Source organism: Podarcis gaigeae, assembly GCF_964106915.1.
Source record: "Podarcis gaigeae genome assembly, chromosome: 4".
Taxonomy (NCBI): Eukaryota; Metazoa; Chordata; class Lepidosauria; order Squamata; family Lacertidae; genus Podarcis; species Podarcis gaigeae.
In genome coordinates, this window is record NC_139677.1 from 69,622,468 (window position 1) to 69,635,124 (window position 12,657).

Sequence of the window (12,657 nt, forward strand, 5' to 3'; positions counted from 1 at the left end):
AATGCAAGGCAGTTGGTACACAGAGGCATAGCTGGAACACATAGAAGGAGTAAGAGAAACTACAAGCAATGAGGAGATGTCCCTACTACACAAAGAAGAAATGTATACTCAATGCTGTGCCCATGTTTGCCTCTGCCTCCATCACCACAGGCATTTGGACCTTAGAGGTTTGCCCAGAAGTTTGGGTGGCCTTTATGTACCCCATCCCTGGTGTTGATACTATTGAGCTAGGTGGACCAATTGTCCAACTTGGGATAAGGAAGCTTCCTGTACTCCTCAGTCCCCTGCATCTTGATTGGCTGATGCTTGGAGCTCTAGTCTAGTATTATGAAGGAGAAAATCTCCATAGCAGCTTTCATCGGGGGAGGACATTAACTCAGTGGTACATACAGACATACAGACATATATACATACATACATACATACATACATACATCCATCCATCCATCCATACCATTTAAACCATGATGGCCTAAACCATGGGGGGAAAATACAACAGTTAAATACATTAACTACAACATAGCAAAAGTAGTCATAAACAATAAACAAAACATTAAAAAATACACAGTCAAACAGCAATTTCCACATAAATCACAAGAAGATCTACTGGTAGAGCTTCTGTGTTGCATGCGGAACACCTCAGCTTTCAAATCCTGTCATCTCCAGGTAGATAGGCCAATGATCTGACTCAATTTAAGGCAGCTTTCTGTGTTTCTGCATTCTTGTCTTAACAGATGCCCTTTAGGACCTGACTGGAGTTGATTACTCGTTCCCAATTTGTTCGTCCCGCCTTTTATACAATGCTGAATGAGCATCCCCAATAAGGAACTGCATTTTAGTTTCTGTTTTGAATATTCATGGGAAAAAAGGAACTGAAAATTTGTCACTAGGATTACCATAAGTCATGGTAATTCCTGACATGTCCTGGTTTTGGGGTGTAAAAATGGGGAAATCACAATTTTGCGGGCGTCAGGAATTTTACTTTTTAAAATATGGCAACCCAACTTCTAACCAACCTCAGCCTCCTCCTCATGTGTGCAGCCAGTGAGTGAGCAAGGCAGTTTGGAAGAATGGTCTGGGTTGCATTCTTGCATAATAGCTCTTTGAGTCATAATAGCTCTTTGAGTCATCCAGCTGCCACTTCCTAAGGAACACAAATTTGATTGCTGCTCTTAGAGCTCCTAGATGACTGGTTTATCGAGCTTTCTTCCTGATTTCCTTGCATGAAGTTTACATACAGGATATATATAGTTGCCATATCTTGAAGAACAAAAAGAGGACAGCCTGAGACGCTAACAGAACGAATGGGAGAAAGAGAAGAAGAAGAAGAAGAAGAAGAAGAAGAAGAAGAAGAAGAAGAAGAAGAAGAGTAGTTTGGATTTGATATCCCACTTTATCACTACCCGAAGGAGTCTCAAAGCAGCTAACATTCTCCTTTCCCTTTCTCCCCCACAACAAACACTCTGTGAGGTGAGTGGGGCTGAGAGACTTCAAAGAAGCGTGACTAGCCCAAGGTCACCCAGCAGCTGCATGTAGAGGAGTGGAGTCGCAAACCCAGTTCCCCAGATTGTGAGTCTATCGCTCTTAACCACTACACCACACTGGCTCTCATGCAGGCCTCTTTTGCTGGCTCAGGCTGGCAGCAGCCATGGCATGCAGAGCAGCCTGCACCCAAGCTGCCCACACCTGAGCCAACCCCCCCCCAATAAATACCCCCCAAACCCCTGGACATTTCCTATGGCAAGGACAAAATTTGGTGTCCTCCACTTAAATATTTATTATTTACACAATAATTCCTTTTTTATTTATTATAATTTTGTGTGCCCTCGGCTTGGTGCCCCTTGCGGTGAAATCATCCTATGATACCCTAAATCCCATCTTCATTTCTGAATTGTTCACAAGATATTTCTCTCATCCATTCATTCCACACTTTTCACAGTTTGGAAATAGGTTTTGCAAGAGAAATTTACCCCTGGCTCAAACCAAACTCAGCCATTTTCTGGTTTGACTCAGGTGCAAAAATGTATTGCCCAGCCTTGGTCTCTTCCCTTGTTTATTTCTTTGTTATTGTTATGTTAATGTCAAAAATTAAGAAAAACATAAAAAAATAAAATGCAAAGAATTATTCCAGCTGTTACCATAGTATTATTTTTGCTTCTGAATCTCTCAACTGCTCATTTTTGGGGCTCTTGTGTATAGCAAATTTCAAGAGATGCCAAATGAGGAATAGGACGCTATCATATTTAACAAACAAAGAAAAAGAAAGACATTTCTGGGATCTCACTTCCCCAATAAATCTGTTCAGCTTTGAAAGGCTTGGGTTGAGAAGTTGACAAATTAAAAAGATTCTGTAAAGACTGTAGCTCAGTTGGTAGAGCATGAGACTCTTAATCTTTGGGCAAAGATTTGGGCAAAATAGTCTTGCATTGAAGGTGGTTGGACTAGATGATTCTTGTGGTCCCTTCCAACTCTTTAATTCTATAACTGAACTCTCTCCTCTGCCACCAGGTGCCCTTTGGGAAGGGTCCTGATTACTTTTTATATGTTAATTACTACTTCTTTTGTTTTTTAAAAATATATATTACTGTAACATGTAAGTTGCCTTGAATCCCCCCCAATAAATTATTATAATAATATGGCCTCTTCTTTAACAGTTCCAAATTACTGTTATTGTTATCAGCAGCCATAATTACATCATCAAAATGATGGTGTCTTCTCTTTAACAGCTCCAGAGGAATATATATTTTCTTTCTTTCTTTCTTTCTTTCTTTCTTTCTTTCTTTCTTTCTTTCTTTCTTTCTTTCTTACTGGATGAATTTGCACTACCCTATTTTGAAAATAAACAAAAATTAAGCACATCTGTTTCCTTAAGCAATGAAATAAATCTATAATTTTTGTTCCAGTGTTAAGGAAAAAGCTTAGCAGTCAAACCAGTCAGCTTTTTAAGCGTTCCTGCTGAATTTGTACAAGAGCCATCTTCTTTATTGTCACAGATTCATGAAACTGATATAAAGGGGAAAGCAGGTTTTTGAAAAGGATACTCTTGTATAGAGCATTGTTTTCTGCCTGCCTGTTTAACAATGAAAAAGTCAAGAGGTAACAGACTATTTTAAGAGGTATTCAATTCATAGATCTTAAAGGGGCACCCAGTTCTGAGATCAGATAAGGCCTTGGACGAAATTGGCAGAAACAGCAGTAAACAAAACACAATTGCACTGAATTAGTTCTCATTAAACAGATAGTGCCACTCTAGTGACTTTGGAAGAGTAACGGCATTGTCTGAAGGCCTTAATAGGTGATATAATATACTGGTCTTCTAGCACCAACTTTGTTCAATTTCTTTTAAAACATTTTAGGCTCTTACATAGATTATTGAAACTGCTGTGTCCTGAAGAAACAGACAATATCCTTAACCCAAATATGTTTTCGTGTGCAGGCTGTTTCTTTGGCCCTCTTGAGGTCCTGTCTTCCAAGCCATTGTAACCATGTGAAGGTCAAGAGTGGGTCTACACTTATTTCCCTTTCCATTCCATCATGGAACCCCATCCTGGTGTTCACACACAGGCAGCCGCGTACCATGAGCTCCCAGCACCCGGGATGGGCATGCGTGCTGGGGGGAGCATGTGTGTGTGCCAGGGAATGGGTCACAAAGGGTGGAGGGTGGAGGATCTCACCCCAGCCCCCTAGCCCTCACCTCTGACACCGCCAGAGCGACCCCCACACAAGAAGAGCCACACAGTGTTGCCTGCCCACCCACACAGGAGGAGCCTGGCCACTCAACACAGTACTTGGCAGGCATGAATGAGGCACACCCACAGCAGTGCCCCCAGCATGGCCTGACACGGTGCTCCTCTCTGTTGGTTCCGCTGACTCTGGGAGAGGTATGTAACAAAGGAAATCCCCTGTGTTGCAAAAACAGACAACATTAAGCAATACAGTCATACCTCGGGTTGAAGTTGCTTCAGGTTGAGCGCTTTCGGGTTGCGCTCCACAGCGACCCGGAAGTAACAGAACATGTTACTTCCAGGTTTCGCCGCTCGCGCATGTGCAGACGGTCAAAATGATGTCATGCACGGAAGCGGCAAATCGCGCATGGATGCAGGTTGCGGTCGCTTCAGGATGCGAACAGGGTTCTGGAATGGATCCTGTTCATATCCAGAGGTACCACTGTATTGTTATTTTTTTAAAAAAATAATATCACTTTTATTAATTTTCCAATAAAAAAAACATCCAATTAATATATCCAATCATAATCCAATTAAAATAAAAAACTAAAATAAAGAAGACCAAATTATAATCCAAATTATAATTATTAATTTTTTGGAGCTCCCCATAGTCTGGACCTCTGAAGCATATCTCCACATCTCAGTCCTGCCTCTCCTAAGCAATATTGTTATTTAAGCAATAACAGGCAACACGAACATAATTGTGCTGGTCCAGGGGTGAGGTTACCGTGGGGCGAGGTCCAGGACCTGAGTTGAGGGTCGCCAGACAGTTCTTCTCGGGCAAAGCGGGGTCCACAGCGAGGAGCCGGGCAAGGACAGGAACTCTGGGGGAACAGGACTGGGTGTTGGCCGAAACAGCTCTTCAACGACGTTGCTCCCGCAACCTGGGACTGGGCTGACTGGTCTTTATCTTCTCTGAGGCCAGGGGTGGTCCCGGCCCCCAGGAGACCCGCCTCTCCTGGCCTTAAGGCGAGCACTCCTCCTGGGAGAAACCAGTTCCCTCCGCCTCTCTGCTCTGAGCCTCTGCAGTTCAGGAGAGGCTGAAGGGTTACTGGACCCAGGGGGAGACTCACCTGTAGGCACTGAGTCCTCAACCAAACTCCGGAGCCAGAGTGAATTCACCTGGTGCCTGCTCCTGAGGATCCGGTACAGGTGCAGGCGCTTCAGAATCAAGGCCCTGCCCCAGTTCAGCCGGCCCTGGAGGTGGGGACTCCTGTGCAGGCTGGGATTCCTCCGGTTCAGCCTCTGAATCGGATTCCCAGGCCATCACAATAATGTTCTTGTGTATATAATTTTTTATTAATTTTCAACTTTTAACAATTATATAATACCATAACATAACAACCATTATATCATTTGCTCTGCCGAGCTTTCGACTTCCCTCCATCCTTTTTGTGGTTTCCTTTTGTTACATTTTATTTTGCACATTTATAACATCTCCATCCTATATTTAACGTTACTTGTCTGAAATAGAATGTTGATTCTTCTCATGAAGTGAGCCCTATCTCAGTCCTGCTAGTGTCTTTTATGTGTAGAGTGAGTCTCTAAGTATAATATAAATTGAGTCCAGTCATTCTGGAACGCTTGCTCACTCTGGTTCCAGATGTGTCCGGTCAGCTTTGCCGTTTCCGCATACTCCGTTACTTTCGCCTGCCATTCTTCTATTGTTGGTAGTTCCTGCTGTTTCCATTTTTGGGCTCGTAAAATTCTTGCTGCCGTTGTAGCATACATAAACAGTTTTTGATCTATTTTTGGTATTTCCACTCCAATCATTCCTAATAGAAATGCTTCAGGTCTCTTTGGAAAGGTGTAGCTGAACATTTTTTAAAAACTCATTATATATATTGAGGCTAATAATGATCTAACAATATATATATAACCTGTAATATTTCACAATTCTTAAACAGAGAATATATGATGAAGATACAAATAATAAAATAAATCAATATTGTATGAACAAAATATGGAAGGTAATTGTCAGGGAACTGCCATCGGAAGGGAAGGTGGTGGAAGGGCTCACGGAGGCTAGGAGAGACCTAGCAGCAGAGGAGGGAACCAGCAGGGGGAGAGAAGGAGCTCTGAGGGAAAGTGAGTCGGAGGGATGGCTCAGGGACACTTCTAGCGAAAACAGTGAGGAGGTTTCAGGACCTCCTATAGGGACACCCACCCCTCGCCGGAAACTGTCGCGCCGAGAGTCCAGAAGACGCGTTTCCGTTAAGGAGCTTTTATGTTGGAAGAGATTCCGCAAACGCCCACTGTCAGATTCTGCCAGCGACTGAGGGAGCCATGCTTAAGGGGCTCCGCTATAGACAGAGCTTTGCTAATCTGGGCAAACTCTGAGGGACTACGCTTTTACGCACAAGCAGCTCATCATCCCATCACAGTAATCAATCAATATCACAGAGGCAAACAAGCCTTTCAATAGTCCCAATCCTGTAATCATGCGATAATAGAAACTCCAAGCGTAGCAATTCTTGAACAGAGAATATGTAATAGATTTGCAGAAAATAAAACTCTATCACTCTTGCATGAACAAATTTAGACAATATAGTCCATTGGTAACCTCTCTATTGGTTCCACTGACACTGGGAGAGGAACACTGCACCAGCGGTGCCTGCATTGCACCCCCTCAAAAATATGCACCCTGGACCACTGCTCCACTGCCTCCCCTACACTGTGCCCTTGCACATTGGCAGATATGTCTGTAGAAAGGACTCTGCATTGTATATGCTTCAGCAAGCACACAAAGTATAGCACCTTAAAGGCAGATGACTTATGCCTCTGGAGAAGGTGGTGGTGCATGAATATTGCTGCATGAATTTTCACTGACAAAACCACACCACCGCCCCTTCTCCAGAGGCATAAGGCATGCTCAGTTCACACAGATTTATAAGTATGGGGAGGGGGATGTAAATAGTGGAGGAGGGAGGAAGACCAAAAATGCAAGAGGTGAAGTCTGTGGTGTTTCTCTAAGAAGCTCAGAAGTGACTTCAGCTTGCATTGCCGTTGATCACAGAAGCACCACCAGATGGCATCAGACACTCTTCCCATCCAACGATGAGTCACTTAGCTGAAAATGACAACTAAACTCAAGCCCAAGAAAATACAATCCTCTTCTTGGTATTATTTGTGTAGAATGGAATATGATGTGACTGCATAATAAAATATTATATAGCCAATGATTTCAGTTAAATAGGAGCCACAGTTTTATGCATTGGGTCTGACAAAAAAGAACATTGCAAGAATTGGGAGTTTGAGGACCCCCTCACAAGACTATCCTGTGAAAAGGTATGTTGAATGATGACACCACTTTTCCCCAATGGCATTTTTCCTTTTCTTTTATGAATAAGCTGTTGCCCCCACCTGGAGATATTAAGGTAAAGGTAAAGGGACCCCTAACCATTAGGAAGCCGGCGTTTGTCCGCAGGCAGCTTCCGGGTCATGTGGCTGGCATGACTAAGCCGCTTCTGGCAAACCACAGAAGCGCACGGAAACTCCGTTTACCTTCCCGCCAGAGCGGTACCTATTTATCTACTTGCACTTTGACGTGCTTTTGAACTGCTAGGTTGGCAGGAGCAGGGACCGAGCAACGGGAGCTCACCCCGTCACGGGGAAGCTTAGGCTAATAATGATTTTATCTCCTTTTCCTTTTATGATTAACTCTCACTCCTCTGGCTTACTGGGACATTGCTAACACCATTAAAACTACGGATTCTAAAAGTTTTTAGAAAGTTGCTTTGAGACTTTTTCTCATATAAACCACCGACAAATAAATTAAATAAAACAGCAACCATTATAACAATCTCATTCGGAGGCCACCCTCTGAGACACCTTTATGAGAACTGTGATTCCTCATGTTGTTTAATTATAACAGCCAGTTGAAATTCCTACATCACAGGGGGTTGGACTAGATGACCCTTCATCTCTTCCAACTCTACAATTCTACAATATTCCACAACCGGCTGCTACCACCAAGAGCATCTTCTTCCCGGTAGTCACCTGCCTCATTTCACTTGCCAGAAGCATCTGAAGAAGCACCTCTGAAGAGGATGTCAAGACTCAGGTAGGTATACATGGGAGAAAGTGGCTGGTCTCAAATGGTTTAGAGCTTTTAAGGTCAAAACCACAGAGCCTAGGACTTGCCGATCAGAAGGTCGGCAGTTCGAATCCCCGCGACGGGTTGAGCTCCCGTTGCTTGGTCCCAGCTCCTGCCAACCTAGCAGTTTGAAAGCACATCAAAGTGCAAGTAGATAAATAGGTACCGCTCCGGTGGGAAGGTAAACGGCATTTCCGTGTGCAGCACTGGTTCGCCAGAACTTAGTCATGCTGGCCACATGACCCGGAAGCTGTACGCCGGCTCCCTTGGCCAATAAAGCGAGATGAGCGCCGCAACCCCAGAGTCGGTCACGACTGGACCTAATGGTCAGGGGTCCCTTTACCTTTACCTTACCAGCTTAGAACCACCCTTTGGTGTATTTTTTAAAGCATCCTAACATCTTTCCAAAAGGCAAACCAGAAGCGTTCTACCAGGTTTAGATACCAGAAAATAGGGAGCAGCCCTGGTCACTAGCAAAGGTGGGAGTGAATGAGAGTCATCTATTTATTTTTTTCTTATTATGATTCGCCAATATAACATATACACCCAAGCTTTCTCAATATTTAGTGAGCTGTTTTATTGTGACTGCCTCACATATTCATAGGTGGATGAACCGCAGACAAATTACTATGTCCTTGTCTCAGCTCCTGAATTACCATTACCGAAATGTAGATCTAGAAAATTTCCACTTCCTGCCTACCTTGAGAAACACCATGCGCCTATTTATGACCTTTAGGTCATCAACCCTCCCATCTCGACTCATGGAGATAAAGGATACCCTATGGTGGTTCCATTCTCTCCGCCCAGTGAGGGTATTTAAGGATGAAACTAGGAGGCAATTGGTCCCTTGCATAGAGTCAAAGCTAATGTGGATAAAGGAAACCAAGCTCAACACTAGAAATACTAATTGCCCAAAAGAAGAAAAGAACTCCGTAAGCCTAGAATTACAAGACCTGAAGAAGAGGCTAATGAGTATAAAGACTGAGATTTCTACCCAAAATATAAGGACAGTAGAGCCTAGAGCACAATATTTAAAGACATCCAACAGCTCTTTATCCCATCGAAAGACATCAATGCAACTCCCTGTTCCCTTTTCAAACGACACCAAATTAGATGAGGAATTTGGCGCCTCCGACATTTCTATGGCAACAACACATAAAGAACTCTATGTTGCTGACAATCTGGAGATATCCAGCACCAAATCTACATCTGGACCTTTGCCTAATGTTCCAAAAACTTACCAGAATGATCAGCCTTCTCTACTGTACTCCTGGCGAGACAGGATGGACAGATCTTCCGAATTCGAATCTGGCTCTTTGTTGGCCAGTGATCCACATTTTATAACACATACCTCATTAATACTTCCACAGCCACAGATAGAACCAACAATCCTCCAATTAACCCAGGAGGGAGAGGGGGATTGACAGTTAATGAAACACCATGGGACTGTCCCCCCCACTTGGGGTGCGGTTGGTTGGGTTTTATCTTCTAGGGATACTTACCCTATCAGACCTCCACCTCTTTCCCATACCACTTTGACCCATGAGTCCTGGCCCAAGGATGACTTGTTATTGAGGGGATGTTACCCATCTATTGGGAAGGCTAGTATGGGATCTGGGATTTCCACAATTGAAGGGCTAGGGAGGAATGGCGGTGGGGCTAGATATCTCTATCGGCGAAGGGTTTCGAGATGCAGTGACCCTCGAACCCCTTCCAATCTACGCCCCATCCCAAGGGATGAGGGTAGGGAGAGCAAGGATTACACACCTCTGTCATTGGTGCTGTGCAATGCCAGGTCCATAGGCAACAAAACCGCCACCATGCGTGACTTTTTTGTCTCGCAGGGGATTGACCTGGCTTGCGTGACGGAGACCTGGGTACGGGAAGGCGAAGTAGTCTCCCTACATGAGATAAAACCCCCAGGTTTCTCTGTCCTCCATCAATCGCGGACTGTGGGTCGGGGGGGAGGAGTAGCATTGTTATTCCGGGAGGATTGCTCTTTCAGAGCTCTGCCATCACCGGCGATCTCCGGCATTGAATGTGTTGGTCTCGTGTGGGGCACCAAGGAGAGCTTGGCTGTCTGGCTGGTGTACCGACCACCCAGCACACCTACAGCCACCCTGTCAGACCTGCTGGAGGTGGTGGCGGGCTGGGCCTTGGAGTTCCCAAACCTACTGGTTTTGGGAGACTTCAACGTCCATGCCGATGCCGCTCCCTCCTCACAGGCTCTGGACCTAGTGACTTCCATGGCAACACTAGGGCTCTCCCAGGTTGTTTTGGGCCCCACTCATCAAGCAGGCCACACGTTGGATCTGATCTTTGGGGCTGGCATAGATGTGATCATGCTCCCTGCTGTGGAAGTGCCATGGTCTGATCACTATGCTCTGAAAGCCAAGATAGACTTCCCGCTCCTCCCCAGCTCGGGTGGCGAGCCCATTTGGGCTCGTCCGCGAAAACTGATGGAACCTGATAGATTCCGACAAGCCTTGCGGAACCCTGCTCCTCCTGGCGACTCATTAGATGACCTTGTTGAGGACTGGAATAACCGGCTCTTGGCAGCCATTGATGAGATCGCGCCTAAGCGCCCTCTGCGACCCCGTCGAAACCGGGCCCCTTGGTTTACTGAGGAGCTCCAGAAAATGAAGTGGGATCTCAGACGACTAGAGCGAGTATGGCGACGGACTCGTGACGGAGCCTCAAGAACATCTTATAGGACGCTTATGAAAGCCTATGAGTTGGCTATGAAAGCTGCTAAGAAATCTTACTTTGCAGCTTCCATTGCATCCGCTAGCTCTCACCCGGCACAACTTTTTAAAATGATTAGGTCAATAACGTCCTTAGGAGGACAACCAAATTTAAGCACAAATTCAACCCACAGCTGTGAGGCATTCGCGAGTTTTTTTGCGGAGAAAGTCCTGTTGCTCCGCCGTGACCTCCCTACCAATTTAGATACAGTGACTGAACTGGAGGCCCCTCGACTGACTTCAGGTCCAGTGTTGGACCATTTCGATCGGATACTCCCTACTGATGTGGATAGATTCCTCCAAGTTGGTAGGCCCACCACCTGCCTCCTTGATCCGTGCCCGTCTTGGCTGATTAGGGAGTGTCCAGATGTTGTGCGGACCCCCCTGGTTGAAATTATCAATTTGTCCCTTGACACAGGGACATTCCCAGGGGAATTGAAGGAAGCAGTGGTGTGTCCACTCTTAAAAAAAACTTCATTAGATCCCTTAGACCTATCCAATTACCGCCCAGTTTCAAATCTTCCATACCTGGGTAAGGTAATTGAGAGAGCGGTTGCTGAACAGCTTGGTAGGTTTCTGGAGGAAACATCGGCATTAGATCCATTTCAGTCCGGTTTCCGTCCTGGTTTTGGGACGGAGACGGCTCTGGTTGCCCTAACAGATGATCTCCGTAGACAACTGGATAGAGGCGGGTCAGGACTGCTGATCCTTTTAGATTTGTCAGCAGCCTTTGACATGGTCGATCATGATCTTCTGGACCACCGCCTTGCAGATGTAGGGATACAGGGCATAGCCCGTAACTGGTTGTGCTCTTTTATCTCTGATCGGGGACAGAGGGTGGCATTAGGGAGGGAAATGTCGTCGCGCCACTCCTTGGTGTGTGGAGTGCCGCAGGGCGCAATTCTCTCCCCGATGCTTTTTAACATCTTTATGCGCCCCCTTGCCCAGATTATCCGGAGCTTTGGGCTGGGCTGTCACCAATATGCTGATGACACTCAGCTCTATCTGCTGATGGATGGCCACACTGACTCGGCCCCGAACACACTGACCAGATGCTTGGAAGCTGTGGCTGGATGGTTTCGTGGGAGCCGATTGAAACTAAATCCTTCGAAGACAGAGGTCCTATGGCTAGGTCGGGATGGCATGGGGATGAGGGACCAACTCCCTTCTCTTGCGGGGGCCCAATTAGTGCCATTGCCTTCCATTAAGAGTTTGGGTGTAATCCTTGATGCCTCCCTTTCCATGGAGGCGCAAGTTACAGCAACAGCCAAGGCGACATTTTTCCACCTTCGCCGCATCAAGCAGTTGGTACCTTACCTTTCCCGCCCCGACCTGGCCACAGTGATCCATGCGACGGTCATCTCCAGGCTTGACTACTGTAATTCGCTCTATGCGGGGCTGCCCTTGAAGCTGTCCCAGAAACTCCAGCGGGTACAGAATGCTGCAGCGAGGCTCCTCACGGGGTCTCTGCCATGGGAGCATATTCACCCAGTGCTTTTTAACCTGCACTGGCTCCCGGTGGAGTACAGGGTCAGATTTAAGGTGCTGCTTTTGACCTTTAAAGCCCTTCACGGCCTAGGACCCTCGTACCTACGTGACCGCCTCTCCTGGTATGCCCCACGGAGAGCCTCAAGGTCCATAAATAATAACACCCTAGTGGTCCCAGGCCCTAAAGAAGTTAGATTGGCTTCAACCAGAGCCAGGGCCTTTTCAACTCTGGCTCCGGCCTGGTGGAACGCTCTGCCTCATGAGACCAGGGCCCTGTAGGATCTGATTTCTTTCCACAGGGCGTGTAAGACAGAGTTGTTCCGCCTGGCCTTTGGCTTGGAGCCAATTTGATTCCCTCTCTCTCTCTCTCTCTTTCCTCTTTCTTTCTTTTCCTTCTCCTCCTGCGATGAGGCTACATTTTAATATTTTAATGTTCCATTATTTTAATGTTGTATTTTATTTTTGTTTTTAAGTTGTAATCATTCATCTTGTTTTTATTTTTGCTTGTAAGCCACTCTGAGCCCGGCCTTGGCTAGGGAGGGCGGGGTATAAATAAAAAATTATTATTATTATTATTATTATTATTATTATTATTATTATATAT